This window comes from Cimex lectularius, unplaced genomic scaffold (assembly GCF_000648675.2).
Source record: "Cimex lectularius strain Harlan isolate CLEC.00 unplaced genomic scaffold, Clec_2.1 scaffold286, whole genome shotgun sequence".
Taxonomy (NCBI): domain Eukaryota; kingdom Metazoa; phylum Arthropoda; class Insecta; order Hemiptera; family Cimicidae; genus Cimex; species Cimex lectularius.
In genome coordinates, this window is record NW_019392975.1 from 409,193 (window position 1) to 425,137 (window position 15,945).

Genomic DNA, 15,945 nt, shown 5'->3' on the forward strand with positions numbered 1-15,945 from the left:
ATTAAGAAGAAGTTGGTAAGAAAAGCGAGAGAAGTTAATGGAGAGTGAAAGAAAGAGACACTGAATGGTCGGTTGATTTCTTTGGTTAAAGAATATTATAAACACATATGCGTGCGCGCGCGCACACACACACACACACCATTCTAAATAAAGTTATACAATAAACTTTGTTATTTTTGTTTGTTCATAAGTATGTACTAACATAACGTTTAATGTGTGGTGATTAGTGACAGTTAAACGATAATTATTCATAAATCGTGAGATGCGGTCTGGTGTGATGTAGGTTTCAGAAAAACATTTTCTTTGTCGTGCCAACGTTTCGATCTTTATTGAGATCATCTTCAGGGCTCAAAGTGTTTGTCTTCTGTGTAATTGTGCCATTCTTTGTTGTGGGTTGAGAGTGCCACGTTGGCACGATAAAGAAAATGTTTTTCTGACACCTACATCACACCAGACCGCATCTCACGATTTATGAATAAATAACGTTTAATTTTTTTCAGGTAAGTGAAAATTCATTATTGGTGTTATTCGTGATTCTTTCGTGATCGTACATTCTTTAATCATTTTTCCTTTTATTTTACATTTTTCTTTCTTCCGGATTTTACATGTGAAGTTTTAATTATAAAAGGATAATTAGACTTTGCTAATTCGTTTGTTCTGTTCTGCTCATTTGATCTGTTTATCCTTGCTCTTTCAGTCTGTTATGTTTCTTTAGCCTTTTGATTTTGTTAGAAAGCCTTTATCGACACATTTTATGTATTCAATCAATTCAAAATGAACAGAAAGTCAATATCGTTTGTTAATTTTATTCCACCTTTTTTTTTATCGAGTTGTGATGTATTTGTATGGTAATCCACAGTAACAATTCTATGGTATGTCCTCCTGGCAAAGAAATGTTTTATGGTTACACATGTTAATTTTACAAAGAACAAAACCTAAAATGCAATTAATTAGACATGATTTATGAAGTCTTATAATTTTTATGCTTTTTAACTATTTCTAGGCTTAATAGTCGCAAGTTTTGTTTTTTGAGTGCCTGGTGTTTCATTCGCCTTCCAAACAAGGAGAATGAATTTAAACATCGGCCCTATCCCCATGTGTCCGTTTTAACACAAGTTGATGATTAATGACACAGGTCTGATTAATGTACGCAATCTTTTTTGTTAGAGAATAGTAATCTCCCTTGGTAATAAAAATTTTCCGGTTTTGTTTTTCTCTTTCTTTCTACATTACTGATGAAACATTGGAGACAGAAATGAAGTCCGATCGCTCTACCTCAGCGTGCCAAACCCTTATACACGATTATAATTATACTGTACATATATTTTATATGAACTGTGTTGAACACGATTGGGTGCGTTTTTAAGTAAAGTTTTTTTATCACAATTTACATATTTAAATGTTTTTTGTGTAACCCTCTCCTAATAGTACAGTTTTGTTAAAATTGTTTCAAATTTTTGAAGATTGATGATTTAACATGGTTTATATAAATGAAACTACCAAAGATAATTAAAGCGAAAAGTGAATGAATACGTATTTTTTAAAACTTTGCAGTATATTATTTAAAATTTGATATACATTTTATAGTCAGACCCCTTCATTCACTCTTACCTCCTTGAATTTTGAGACAATGTTTGTTTGTTTTTTCTTGGGCAAGTATACTTTTAAAATTGCCTTACTCTTTGTTGAACATGTAACATTTTGCTCAGTACAAAAAGACAATGTTCCTTCGAGGAATATTTAACATTTTTTCTGCATAGGGAGATGGCTTGTTAGAAGAGCCATTTGATGTGATTAAATATTTAGGTAAAATATCATTTCTGCTTTTAAAATAAGTCACTTTCTTATAATATTTTTTACAGCTATAATTAAATAATAATTGTATTTCAGTTTCTACAGCTATGATTAGGAAGTTATGATGATGGAAAGATGTAAAAATTGGTCTTTCATTATTCTTTGAAATTTAAGGCAAAATCCACAGACAAGAGCTAATTGTTCAATTGCAGAAAACATGTGTGTGCACTTAAGTTGCATATCCTATATCAGTTAGCTGTCACGTTATTTACATGCATTGGAAAATTCAGAAACGGGAAAAATTGACGAGACACCATGTTGAAACAATCCAGTACACTTAAGCGAAAGAAGTGCACTACATTGACAAGTGGAAAACCCGGTGGGAGGATCTCCCTAACCCTGGATGTGAGTCATAAGCTCCTAGGGAAGTGGATTGACTTCACGAAGTTTGAAGTGTGATTTGTTATAAGATTTCCTTCCCCTTGCATGTCCCATTGTCAGGTTCGATAAGATTGTAAAGAGTACCCTTTAAACCCTACAATCAATTCATAATTGTCATATTTTCTTAAATTTCCTTTAATGAAAGTTGATGTGACGAACTGTACCTTCTTCGTCAAATTTTTTTTTTGAGTTTAAAAAAAAACAATTCCATGTGCTTGTAATTACTAAATTAGTTAATTCTTTACTTAGTTAAACATTTATTTAGCGGTTCGGGTTTAGCAGTAAAAACAAAACAAAAATTTAAAAGAGACGAAGTAGTGTCAAAAATTTCCACATTCTAAAATAACCTTTATAATTTTTTATTGAAATTTATTATTGGCAGTAATAAAAATTAGCAATGTTTAACAGGCCATCATTTCTTTCATATAACAATCCTGTAATTTAGGCCAACCTTTACAATTCGCCCTAGCGCTGGCACACCGAAACTCGCATAACCCACCAAAGTTCATTATAGGTAAAATAAATTTGGTGAGTGCGAACGGTGAGCCACGAAAAATAACTAATTCATTTCACTTGGTTGGTTCCTTAAAAATAGCGGTTTTCCCGTCTCTAGGTTCCATAATCAATAGCCATTAAAACTTAATGTTTTCCTATACGCTAAGTTTAAAAATATTTAAGAGGTATCGTGTCTTTTTATTATACAACAAGCAGGGCTTTAGCCGGTTCACAAAATCTTTCAATATATCAATAATTTCACAGTTTATTCACGACCAAACGTCATGCCTAGGCTTTAAAACAATTTTAATAACTTTTTAACTTGGCTGAAATTGACTGTTTAATTGCTTTTTTAAAAATCTTTATCCAGTCTAAATTTGAAATAGCAGCAATTTATTTACAAAAAAGGTAATGAAGAAATGTGTTTTTCCGAGTACTTGAAACATAAGCTTTTCAAACTTGGTTGTATGGCGTAGCAAGAAGTCCTTCATATACACGGACCTGGAGTGACATAATGGACAAATTGGTTGGGATTAGTAATCAGTATGACAAATAAGCAAAAAAGTTCGTATGACAAATTGCAGATAAGCTTGGTGTTTCTACCTTTTGCAGAACAACAGATAGTTCTGGCAACCCTCTAGAATATTTAAAAAATGCGTTATTGATGAGGAAAACCGTTACCCTCCTTAATAAAACACCATCCTAAGATTTTTCTCTGTTAAATTGCACTATAGATTTCGATTTCTTTGTTCGCCAAGTTATCTTCAAGTTAACTGGTGTTCTTCTCTGTAAAGTTTTATTTTCATCCTTCGTGACTGTCGATCATGAGGTCGTGCGTTTACGATGCCAGCCGGGTTGAGTTGATTGTTCAGCCGTTAGTGAAAAAGTACAAAGCATTTAGTACTTGGTGCACTCTCGGCACGAAGTCACCGAGGTGGTTGTCTTGAAATACCAAAGGTTAATGATGCGAAAGTGATTATCATTATTAGTTCTGAAAGGTTGCGAATTTGAGATGATTTCCCTGATAGCAATATTCCTTTATTACACAATTAAACTGTATTAATTAACACCTGATTATGTTGAGATTCTTTTAGAGCTTTTTAATATTTTCTAGAATTAGGTTATTATTAGGTTATTAATCACATTTGAAATAACGCACACTTTAGTATATGTGGCATTTTCTAAGAAAGGGCAATTAGGTACTTTTAATTGTCATTCAGATATCGTGAGATGCGGTCGGGTGTGATGTAGGTTTCAGAAAAACATTTTCTTTATCGTGCCAACGTTTCGATCTTTTATTGATGCCCTGAATCTGTATCCCAGGCCCTGAAGATGATCTCAATCGATCAACTATCGATTAACGGTCACTAATCTCTACACATTGCTACTCTTAATTTTCAGTAAACTAAAAGTGTTAATTCCTCTCTTCATCAATGAATTATCATGGATGATCTGTACAGTGTGCTGATCGAATTTACAAACTCGGTCTTACAACATGGTGCTTAAATAGTTTCCATCATCCTACGTCTAATTAGTCTGTTACCCATAATGGACAAAATTAAATAAAAAACTCCTGTTCAAAAACATTCGCTCCATCCTTCATTCCTGTATCATTTTCCCTGACCACCAACCAGTTTGGGTTGAGATGTTCTTAGACATCTGTTCAGCAATGGCATTGTAGACATTATCGCTACCCCTCTTGAGCAAAAGAAGTTCGCTTCCCATGTATTCGTAGATGTAAAGCAAGGCTGGAGGGGGTAAGGGCACAGGGGCTTCTCTTGGAGCTTAAGCGAGTTTAATTCCTTTTATCTATTTCCTGATCCTAAAATCCTACCTATCCGACAGATACTGTCAAGCCACTCAGGCTGAAGGGGGTAAAGCACAGGGGCTTCTCTTGGAGCTTAAGCGAGTTTAATTCCTTTTACCTACTTCCTGATCCTAAAATCCTACCTATCCGACAGATACTTTCAAGCCACTCTCTGCCAGCTGATCGCACAGATGCAGGGATACCACAAGGAAATATCTCAGGACCCATCTTCTACACGGTATATACCGCAGACATTCCTATTCTTCCAGAAACGATTCTTACAACTTAGGCGGATGATTTCACCATCCTTTGCTCTCATAAAGATCCTGTCATCGCAACCAGAAACCTGAAAACCCATCACATCTCTTGAGCAGTGGTTAAAGCGATGGAAGATTTTAGATTTTAGAAGACAATAAAAATACAAAATGTTAACATTCCAATTTCACCCTTCGGAAAATAACTTTTCCCGTCAACTACCATAATAACCCACCAGCTAATGTAGTGACTCAAAAGAGAAGCTCTAGCTAACTCTCTCTCCCTCCTTTGACGTTGGAGCCCTTTGTGGTAATCGCAGCCACGATGTTTGGCAGTGTGATTAACATAGCAGAGGCGGGTTTTGGGTAGAACATCGCGGGTTTTGGGGCATTGATTCCATAAATGCGTCCCTGCGCATTTTATCACCTAGTTGCAATTTGACAACACCCGAGAGTGTACTGTTAGCACCTCTTGCACTATGCAAATTCTTTCTCTCTATTTGGCTCGTCCACGTGGATCGATGCACGAAAATGTTTTACCCCCAAAATTTCTTTATTTCTGTTATCTGGCTCAAGATCAAAGAAGAACAATGAAAGATAATTTTTATAGCCAGGGTCTAATTCCAAAATCTAAAAACGAAACATTCAAATGTAAAGACCCTCACCGCACAGAGGAAAGACGCTCCTGTATATACCACTTTAACTCGCCAATTATTTCTGCACCAGAGTTATGTTTCTAGATTTCCTAAGGTTTGTTTTTAAATGTCTTTCAGAGTCAACTCTTAAGCGGAATGTCCGAGGCAGAAATGATCCTTTCTTAATCAACAAGGCTAATGTCGCGATCACGAAATTCTCTGAACCGCCCCGTTGAACCGTGGAGTCGTTAAATCCGCCCTCGTCCCAAATATGGTTTATGTGTTCGTGCCGCCTGGACCGCATTTCGATCTAAATTAAACTGAAACAACTTGAACTGACGGACCTGATTATATGATCGATTTCCTGAAAAGGGAACCCAACTAACAATTCTATTACAAAAATTATTATTACGGTGTTATCTTTTATAAATTGACTTTATAAACGTTTAATAAAATAATTTTTAATCTCAAATGAAAAATTAATCATACTTAATTATTTTATATTGTTGTATTTTTATTCAAGACAAGCTTAGATCTGATACTTTTCCTGGTGAAGAAGATAATTCTGATATAATTTTTATAAAACTTAATTCACTACTTTCGTGGTCCGCTTGACCAATTAATACATGACAATTAATTAAGGTTTTTAGTTGAGATGAATATGAAATAAATTGAAAAATGGCAAAAGGAGAGAAAACTCATAAGGTGGGGTTGAGATGGGGAGTTGATGTCCGAGTGGATCGAGGTCACGATAGCTCAGGTGGTAGAGCAGCGGCGTATCTAGCCGAAGGTCGTGGGTTCGAATCCCTCTCGTGCCATTAACTTTTTTTCATCTCAACTAAAAACCGTAATTAATTTTATAAAACTGTTATTGGATTGGATTTGTATAAGCTCAAATCCCTATACTCTGCACATATAATACACATATGTGCAAAGTTTAGCTTACCATTTCTCACAGTACACCGGTGGTTCCACTTTTGTAATTTATAATAAATTACTGACAGAATCACCCACCTCGATTGTTGGGCAGTCCGAAGTCAAAACTCGGTCTTATCCGCCCAGCAACCGAGGTTGGACTCCAGTTAGGTAATGTTATCACCCAATGTAGTTCATATATCTAAAACCATTCACACTCTCATTCATTCTTAAATATATTCTTTCCTATTTACATACCGTTCACTTGGATAGGGTAATGCAGTACTCGACATTCCTCCATCACCCTTTTCACCTATTATATAACTAACCTAATCGAGAGTCGATACTCAATATTCCGCCATCAGCCCTCTTAAACTAGAAAATAAATTCACTCAACACATCCTTGGCACACAAAATTATCATTACTATATACAACTTTAACAATTTCCTCTTTATTTCGTCCAAAAATCGTAACAGGGGTCCAGATACTCGCTGCCGTGCTCAATCACAATTCTCATATCGGGTGGTATTCCTACGCGCTCTCTATTGAAGGAAGGACCAAGGTCAATTAAGTGTGACACATCGACAACTTTTCTCTACATGCCGGACACATAAGTTTCAAAAAACTGTTGTTATTTTCGAAAAGTGGCATTTAATTATTTGTTGCGTTTATGTTTTGTTTTAATTGTTGTTTATTTAATATTTTTTGGGTATTATTTATTGTATTCTAATAATTTTTATTTTAATATGATTGATTCTTATTAGCCCTTTGATCTGCCTTAGGGTTGGTTTTTTTTTTTTTTTTTTTTTTTAGTTTTTATCGATCTTCATATGTTAGCAATTAAACAAGAAGCAATGAAACAATTGACTACCTAAATTACCTATAATTCCATTTTGTTTTAAGATCCACCATTGGATGGGTGGGCCTATGGCAGCGCAGGTGCCTAACCTAGACTAAAAAGCAAAAGCGAATTGTCACCATTGTATTATTCACATAAGTTCTGTAATTTAATCTCTATCTCTGTACATTGCTCATATTAAGATATTTGTTTTTATGCCATGCACTTATTTTGGTCTTGATTCATTCCTTGACTTTTGTATACTCTTGGTCTGGCAATAAACTTTGATTTGATTTGCGGTTAACGGCAAACAAGTTGTTGGTAAACAATTGCTTGTCTGACACATCGATGTCAATCTCGCGAATCATTATCTTCGGATATAGAGATATAAATAGCAACACAGCCTCAGCTCTACGTTGTTTATTATGTATGCAAATCTACCGTGACCGGTCGTTTTAATGAAGCAGAACCGAGGTGGCCGTTTTACCTCCGCTTTGTCGTTTTTCAGACAAAACGTGAGTTCCATTCAGTTATAAATCAGTTAATGACTTAATAAAACGGCCTCTTGAATGCTCCAGGGGAGAATGAAAGAAACGGAGGCCATGGTATGCGAATGAGAATTGGAAGGAAATCAATTAATTTAAAGAAAATTGGTCTGAGATGAAATGAATATTCAATTTTCATTTCAGTACATTATTACCAGTTGTAATCAAAACAATGGAGTTTCCAAAAAATAATAATTAAAACATTTTCAACAGAAACGTCTTAAGGCCGGACCCTACATGACCGCACCGAGTGACTGCCGTCACACGGAGAGGGATTTAGAGAATGGAAGTGAGGCTAGTCCCCACATCTCCACACCGACTCCGCAGCAACACACCGCACCGTGCCGGACTAGTTTAGTTTAGTTTTTGACGGACACGGATCGCGTAAGGTGCAGTGTAGAGTTAGTTTTGAATAAGTTTTTTTTTTTTTAAATATTTCGTTTATCTATTTATTCTCGATTGTATTTTTACAATCTTAGTACAATTTTTTTCATAAAATGGACGCAAGCAAAGTAACTAACTGAGAAAGTCAGAAAAGAAAATATCCTGTGTTGTATGGCCAAAAACACAGAAATACGGAATATAAAGACAGAATAATTTAATTAATAATAATCAAATAAATTAATTCCCTTTCAACAGATTTGTTCCTTGAATTGTGAACTCACATTCTTCTATGTGAAGATGAAGATCATCTCCTTCTGCGATGATTTCTTCGCCAATTGACATCTTCTTCCTCTAACGCAAGTGCTTTATCACTAATTCACTATTCTTAAAACTTCTTAACATTTTTTCTCAACAAAACGATTTAAGCTTCGAACGATATAGCTTTGAAGCTACTAAATACTGAGTGTTGACCAACACGGTACAGACAAGTGGGGTCCTCTGTCACCGTCACCGCAAGTCGGCCGAGTGTTGGACGTCACGCGGTGCGGTCATGTGGGGTTCAGGCTTTATCAGTTCAGACGCGTAGGCTGGGCTCTCCAGGTAGTGGAGTACACTACAGACACCTATTGTATAACTAATCTAATTGAAGGTCGAACGGATACTCAATATTCCGCCATCGCTCCTCTTACACTACACTTCACGCCAATAAATCCATTCATTACAATATACCATGGTTGTTAACCAAACATTTTAGCTAGCGGACCACTTTCACAGAACTAAATCCACGGAAAACCCCTCTCATTCAAGTATTTAAAATCAGATACTTAGGGTATGTAATAAATTAAAGTTTTGTTAATAAGTCAGACCATTCCTAATTAGGAGATTAACTGCGACATAGCGCCTGGCGAGGACCGAGTCCAAGCGACAGTTGTGAAGGCGTGCACTAAAACGGTAACGCCATATTTGCAGTAACTCACGACGGCTGTCTAGTGGCCGGACAGTTCCCTGCTGCGCATTTTTGAAGGCTGGGAGGCTGGGGCCCAGTCAGCTTCATATAAAATGATCATCCCTCCTATCTGTGCTGGGGAAAACTCTGGAACAGCTCATTTTCGCAAGACTACATGCGACCGTCCGCGCCGACCTGCACCTCGGTCAGCACAGCAGGATGCCAGGTTGCAACACAGCACATGCCCTAAGACATATGGTGTAATATACGACTCAATCTTCTGCCTTTGACCGCATTTGGTGATTCGAAAGCCTGGTGAGCAAAGAGGTGCGGACAGATATAAGTGCCAAGACACAAAAAAGTTGTGTGAAGCAATCGGCAGAAAGGGTGGTCGGCTTATAATGTGGAAGTGCGCTCGTACAAGCAAGCAGCAAAATACACGACTTCCTTCGAGTTCTACCGGACGCCTACGCGAGGCCCATCCTGGGAGCGCCAAAAAATAGCACTGCCAAGATCCAGTGAGGTAAACGAGCTAGTCCCTTTGGCATTGTCTATCTTTTGAAATGCCCAAAATAAGGCTCAGGTGCACAGTGATAAGAAGACCTAGCGGTTGGCTTTGTCGGAACTGAAAACGGTTTGACCACCTATTCATGGACTTGCAGCATTCTCTCTCGAATTGTTAGGAAGTAATGTCTTGTTAAAAAGTTAAGTTTGAAAAGTTTAAAAAAAGGGAAAAATATCTAATTTTAATTATCGGTAATTTGTTGCCAAAAATACCTCAGGTTTAGTGGATATTTTCAATATAAATTTAACCTTTTTTTAAAATTTGCTTGTATGTATTAAAAATTTCCTTTTATTGATTTCATCGTATTGTGGGAATTTGACCTGACACGACAAATTTATTTAATTATACTGAGGTTATTCTCATGCCAGTTTCTATCAGAAAATGTTTTCTTTTTCATAATTTTCAAACATTTTTGTATTTACTTCTAACCCCAAAAAGGTAAATTCCCATTAGAAAGGTTTTGGTAGGGAGTTTGATGTTTTCGAAAACGTTAGTAGAAGACGTGGAGACTTGAACGGTGGATCATGATTTACCGAAATGAAGCATCTTTCCGTCTCGCTTGCTCCCTGGAGAATGCGCTGTTGCCGCGCGGCTCGCAGCCTTTGTCCTCACGACTTGTTTCTTCGATTTCTTAGAATAAACATCTCACCTTTGATCAAAGAAAATGCCGCTATTTAAAAAAGGATAATAGTCAAAAGCAGCTGATAGTTTTTCTCGCCGAACGACTTGCGTGCGGACTTCCACAATGCATTTCCCTGTAGTTCTTTTTGTACCAGATGAGTCAGGAAATAAATTAACACTCCTTTGTAAAAATTCCCTTCTTCATGGAAATAAAAGAGGCTAGCTGTAAAATTTAAATAAACGATTACACGTTGGAGCTTTAGAAAATTTTCATTTTCTTCTGTGATGGTGGTCGAATTGTTGAACATTAGGCCGCTTAACTGCTGAAGATGAAACATTTTCTTTTTTGCCCTTTCTACAACTTGATCGTACATTATCATCCTGTCACGTCTATTATTGTCGTTTTGGTCAATTAAGTACAGAAAGTTTCACTGAAACTACAGGAATAAGCGAATCAGAATGACCTGTAAACCATCAAATTACTGCTATTTGTTCTCTCCAAATTTTTATATTTCGTATAGCTAAAATTTCATTATTATTTCGGTTTTTACTTTGAAAATATTTGTCTTTCAACTTTGTATTATTTGCATTGGTTTTTCACATTTTTTGTTCTTGAATTCTATATACCAATCTGACTATCTATACATCTCTACAATATCTATCAATTTGCCTGTCTATACATATATCAATCTCTTTATCAACTTATCTTTCTTAATATTGCATTAGGTGTTATTTTCCTTCTTCAATATCAGTCGTACTACGACTAAGGCCTTATTTTTAAACATTTTCTGTTTTTAAAATTCCCATTCTCTTTCATATATTTCTTCCAGCCTGAAGTTTATGTAATGCTTCTCTTGTTTTACTAATTCTCCGTGTTGTTATTTATTTTTATTTCCCCATTTTCTACCTTGTTATCCATTACTGTACTACTTTGATGTTTTTTCTTCATGAATTCAATTTTTTCTCTCTCTGTTTCTGTGTCTGTCTGTCTCTCCTCTCTCCCACTCTCTCTTTCTCTCTCTCTCTCTCTCTCTCTCTCTCTCTCTCTCTCTCTCACTCACTCACTCACTCACTCACTCACTCACTCACTCACTCACTCACTCACTCCCCCCTCCCCCTCCCTCCATCCCTTCATCCTACCCTTTCTTTCTTTCTAATTTTCTCTCTCTATTTTTCTATTTCTCTCCCTCTTTCGCTCTCTCTCTCCCTCCCTCCCTCCCTCCCACCCTCTCCATCCTCTCCCCCTCAATCCCTTCCTTTTTCCCTCTCTCCCTCCCTCCCTTTCTTTAATTCTTTCTTTCTAACTCTCTCTCTCTCTCTCTCTCTCTCTCTCTGACTTTTCTTTTTTTTCTGTTTTTTCTTTTTTCTGTTTTTGTTTTGTCTTCTTTCATATTTAGAAAATAATGCTTAAACAACCGTTGGAAACGATAACGTGTTATGAATAGAAAACTTGTTAAATCCTAGTAATTTATGATGCCTGAAGTGTAATTTATGAAGACATGACATTTTCCTTTAACGAAAATATGCCTATTAAGAATATAAATTTAACAAGAACAGGGCTGTAGATATCAAAAAATATATAATTATAATAGATCATCGTATAACACAGCTCAAATTTTAGCGTTGTAATTTTCTTGGTGAATCACAATAACATTTATAATATTTTTCTTTTGGATTGTTTTATGTAGCTGGAAAAAATGGGAGGACAAAGAGATTCAACGAAGTTTGATTGAGTTATTTTGATGGTTGATTGTCTCATGGTATATAGTTACGCATCATTAACATTTCTATTGTTTCACCTCTTGAAATCATTATTAGTATGAATGATGAAGGCTTAGTCCAATATTCAGATATTAACTCTAGTATTTAGTTAAATTTATGTTTAATCATTTACATTATTTATATAATTAAAGCTTGGAAATAAATTTTCTGAGGTAATAGGGTGTGTAACATATTGAGCTGTTTGTTACCCTCTATTTTGAATTGTTAATAAAATGAAAAAAGTGTTAGGGCCAGTAAAAACGAAAGTGATTTATAAGCTATTTATTTCTAAAAAAAGGACTGTACAGGACTCCGGAGGGTGTAAATTTGTCTAAGGTTGATTGTATTTTAGATTGTTTACCATGCTTTCAGTCGTTACTGGAAGCCAGGAATATTTGTTTTTAGTCTTTAAATAGGTGCCGATGAGTAAATCTGTAAATTGTCGTGGCCCTCGGGGCAGCCGCGGGATAAACCGGCTCTGTGTAACTAAAGGGAATATGGTGATCGAGACCCGAATTTGGAAAGTGCTCAACAGTTATTAAATTCTTATCGAAAATCTGTTGGGACAAATAAATCTGGATGTTCTTTATGCCATGGGAAGAGCAAATAAGTTTTTTTTTCAGACAAGGCACCTCGACGAGCTATTATGCTAATGCTAAGCATTCTGCGGACACAAACTGTTTACCACTTATCTCTTCCAGCTCGAATGGGCGGATGTTCAGGTTGAAAACCTCCGGGTTCTATTGGAAGAAGTGATTTAGGATCGGATTATCTTCAAAACTGCATCCTCTGAGAATGTACGAATACATTTTAATTTGGCTTTAGGAATGCTGGTTGTAGCAAAGACTTTTATAGTTTTTTTCTCAGTATTAGTGAGGTAACCAGAGATGAAAAATTCTATCTCACTTTCCGACATGATGTTTTCATTGCTTTCAGTGTATAACTAACAATAAATAATAAAAATGTAGAGATTTTAGGGCATAAACTAGTTAGTAAAATTCTCGAGAACTTTTATTTACTTGAACACGTTGCATCCCAACAACATATTTCTAGCCAGTGTGGAATTAAGTTCCTACACCCCATCAATTTCACCTCGCTCGAGATGTCCTATCATTTTCCTATGAAAAATGTACCCCGGGTGGCACATGAACGTGCCTGAACATTATTTCGCAGTTAGATAGTCTGGCGTCCCACAAGGGAGCATTCTGGGACCTCTCCATACTCGATAAACAGGGTGACCGACTTTATGTGCTCCACCCACATTTTTATAACGAAGGCAAAATAAAAAGACACGTATATTTCGTGGTTTCTGATGTATTTTATTTTGTCTAATACCGGCGGATTTTTTTTCTCTAAATCTTGTAAAATACACCGACCAACTTTTATTGTGACCATATTACTTTTTTCCCACATTTTTGATAGTGTTAAGCGAGTGTTAAAAAATCTAAAAAGATTTTTTTTAAATAGGACATGTCTTTCAAAATTTATTCTCAAATTTGTCTGAAAAATAAGTTGTTTCCCTATAACTCCACACTTTCTTTGAAAATGTCTCAAAATATTCTTTAAAAAGTCTCAGTGTCTAAATCTTATGTGAAAAGCAAACACATTTAAAAAAATTTATTTCTACATTACCAACAAAAATAAATTAATAATAAATTTTAAACAAATAGTCAACTAATTTATCGAAGCAAAAGAAGGTGTTAGTAGTTTTGCAAAAAATAAAAGGTGAAAAAATTTAATAAGTATCCCTCGGCTTAGAACCAACAACAGTCCTTGTCAACAAGGTTGTAATAAAATTGTTGTTTACAATTATTTTTAGAGTTTTTGTTTTTCTCTTAAAATTAAAATATTGAGACATTTTTAAGAACATTTTGAGACATTTTTAAGATGACGTGAAGTTAAAGAGAAGCAACTCTTATTTTTGATACAAAATTGAGAACAAAATGTTGTTCAGGAGTCTAAATACTATCAAAAATGTGTGAAAACGTAATAGGGTCCCATTAGAAATAGAAAGTAGATTGGTGTATTCTGGAATATTTAAAGAAAAATTCAACCTGAATTAGTCAAAATAAAGTACATCAGAAACCATTAAATACGTGTATTTTTTATTTGTCTTTCATTAAAAAAACATGGGTGGGACACATAACGTCGCTCACCCTATTCTTATCCACTTTTGCTGACGATGCAACAATTTTTCAGCAACAGAACCACGTTTTTAAAATAAAATAGGCTTATTTTCCAACTTTTATGACACGCGTTAAAATATTTATAAACTAGAAATAAAGAAAAAATTTGCTTCGGACTTTTGTTTTCTAAGCACTTGTAACTTGTGTCCTTAATAAATTGCCACCACTGAAGATGTCGATAATCCAAAACAGGTCTTACAGACAAATTGAACGAGTGTAGGCAGGCCAAAATGATAGGAAACGATCCAACTCTGGTCCTTTCCCAGATCCCTATAAGAAATCTCACAATTTAACACAGCTAGCACAGGCTGAGGTACTAAGTTTGAAGCATGTACTTACTAATCCTACGTCAACTTCTGATTAAAAAACCTTAGCAACAAATTAATAGCGAGGACACACGGATGAGAATTAACAGATTAAAATGATTGAAAATGACCTAGGCACAAGTTAATCACTCCACAGTAGAGGGGTCGCAGTATGAGGAAAAGGATAAAGAAACTTTAAAATGCATATATACATCGAATTTTAGACTGATGTCAAAACTCGTCTTTTTTAGGAAAAAAGTTGTATTATTTTTTTATTATTTAATCCATTTGATGCAGTTTTATCGTTAACTGTATGGAATTTGATATCCAGACGAAGGATTGCCTCGCACTTTAAATTTGGACATGGAAAGACCATGCCGTGAGATTATCCGTTATCACCAAATCCGCCCGAAGTGGTGTAGGTTTTTCTTCTTACTTCGTTACTCTTTTCCCAACCGAGGCAACAAAGATTACCCGCAGTTTGTTTATTTGTCTCGCCCTCCGCCCGGTTTGTCGTGAATTGTACCGTTGTCTTCGTCCTTTTATGGCGTCGTACCGCCCCGAGTTGTTCAGCCGTGTGATTGACCCTCGGACAATGCGTTCCTCTTTTCATTCTGATGAAAGCCGGTGCAGTGAATGACTCGAGTGGGCGATGCCGGGGGCTTTCCGATGAAGCCCACGGACTTGGATGGTCTCGCCTCCACGGCTATTTATAGACGCCAACTACCTACGAAAGATTTTAATTTTAATATCCTGTCAAATCTTTAACTTTCGTTATTTAAAAGTCGTGTCCAAAACAACATATAGTTTAAATAAGACGAATATTAAAGATCATTCGTACTCAGTAGGGCTTAATAACAATCAAAATATACAACGATAATTTTTAATGTTTTTGATTAACCCATAAACAAATGTTATAGAAGACCGTCCATGCCGTGCCAGAGCAGGCCTAAAACCAAATAATGTCTTCAGCACCAAGTCCAACGGTTTGACAAAAAAAAAACGAAATAAACAAATCACTGGTTATATTAGACGAGTTCAAACGGATAATTTCGTTTAATAAAAAAAAAAAGAAGAAGAAGAAAAGGGCGTCGGTGTCACTCTCCGATTATCACTTCCAACTGGGTCGAAGTGGGCCATAAAAGTTGATTCGTGTAATTCAGCTCCTCCAGAGGATTCTATTCAAATAACGGTTATTCGTGTTGGAGGGCCCAGCTTTGGAAATGAACGGAATGTAAGTCGGCCCAAGGGACTCGGCGTCTTTTTATCCATAACGAATCATTAAAACGAATTTATTTGTCATCAAATTATTTGGTATCAATAAAGCGTTTAAAACAGCAAAATATTCTTTCCGTACTTGTTATTGCTTAACATCTGGAGAATCCTGGTCTATTCTTGTTCTACACATCGGTCAATCTTCAGCAATGGTTTCAAATAAACGATTTACCAATT

At 35.8% G+C, this 15,945-nt stretch overlaps 1 protein-coding gene across 1 annotated transcript in view; it reads left to right on the forward strand.

Annotated features, from left to right (window-relative positions):
* The window catches only part of LOC106665525, a 145,489-nt gene that overhangs the window by 98,467 nt on the left and 31,077 nt on the right, over positions 1-15,945 (forward strand). The gene's annotated exons all lie outside the window — the stretch shown is intronic.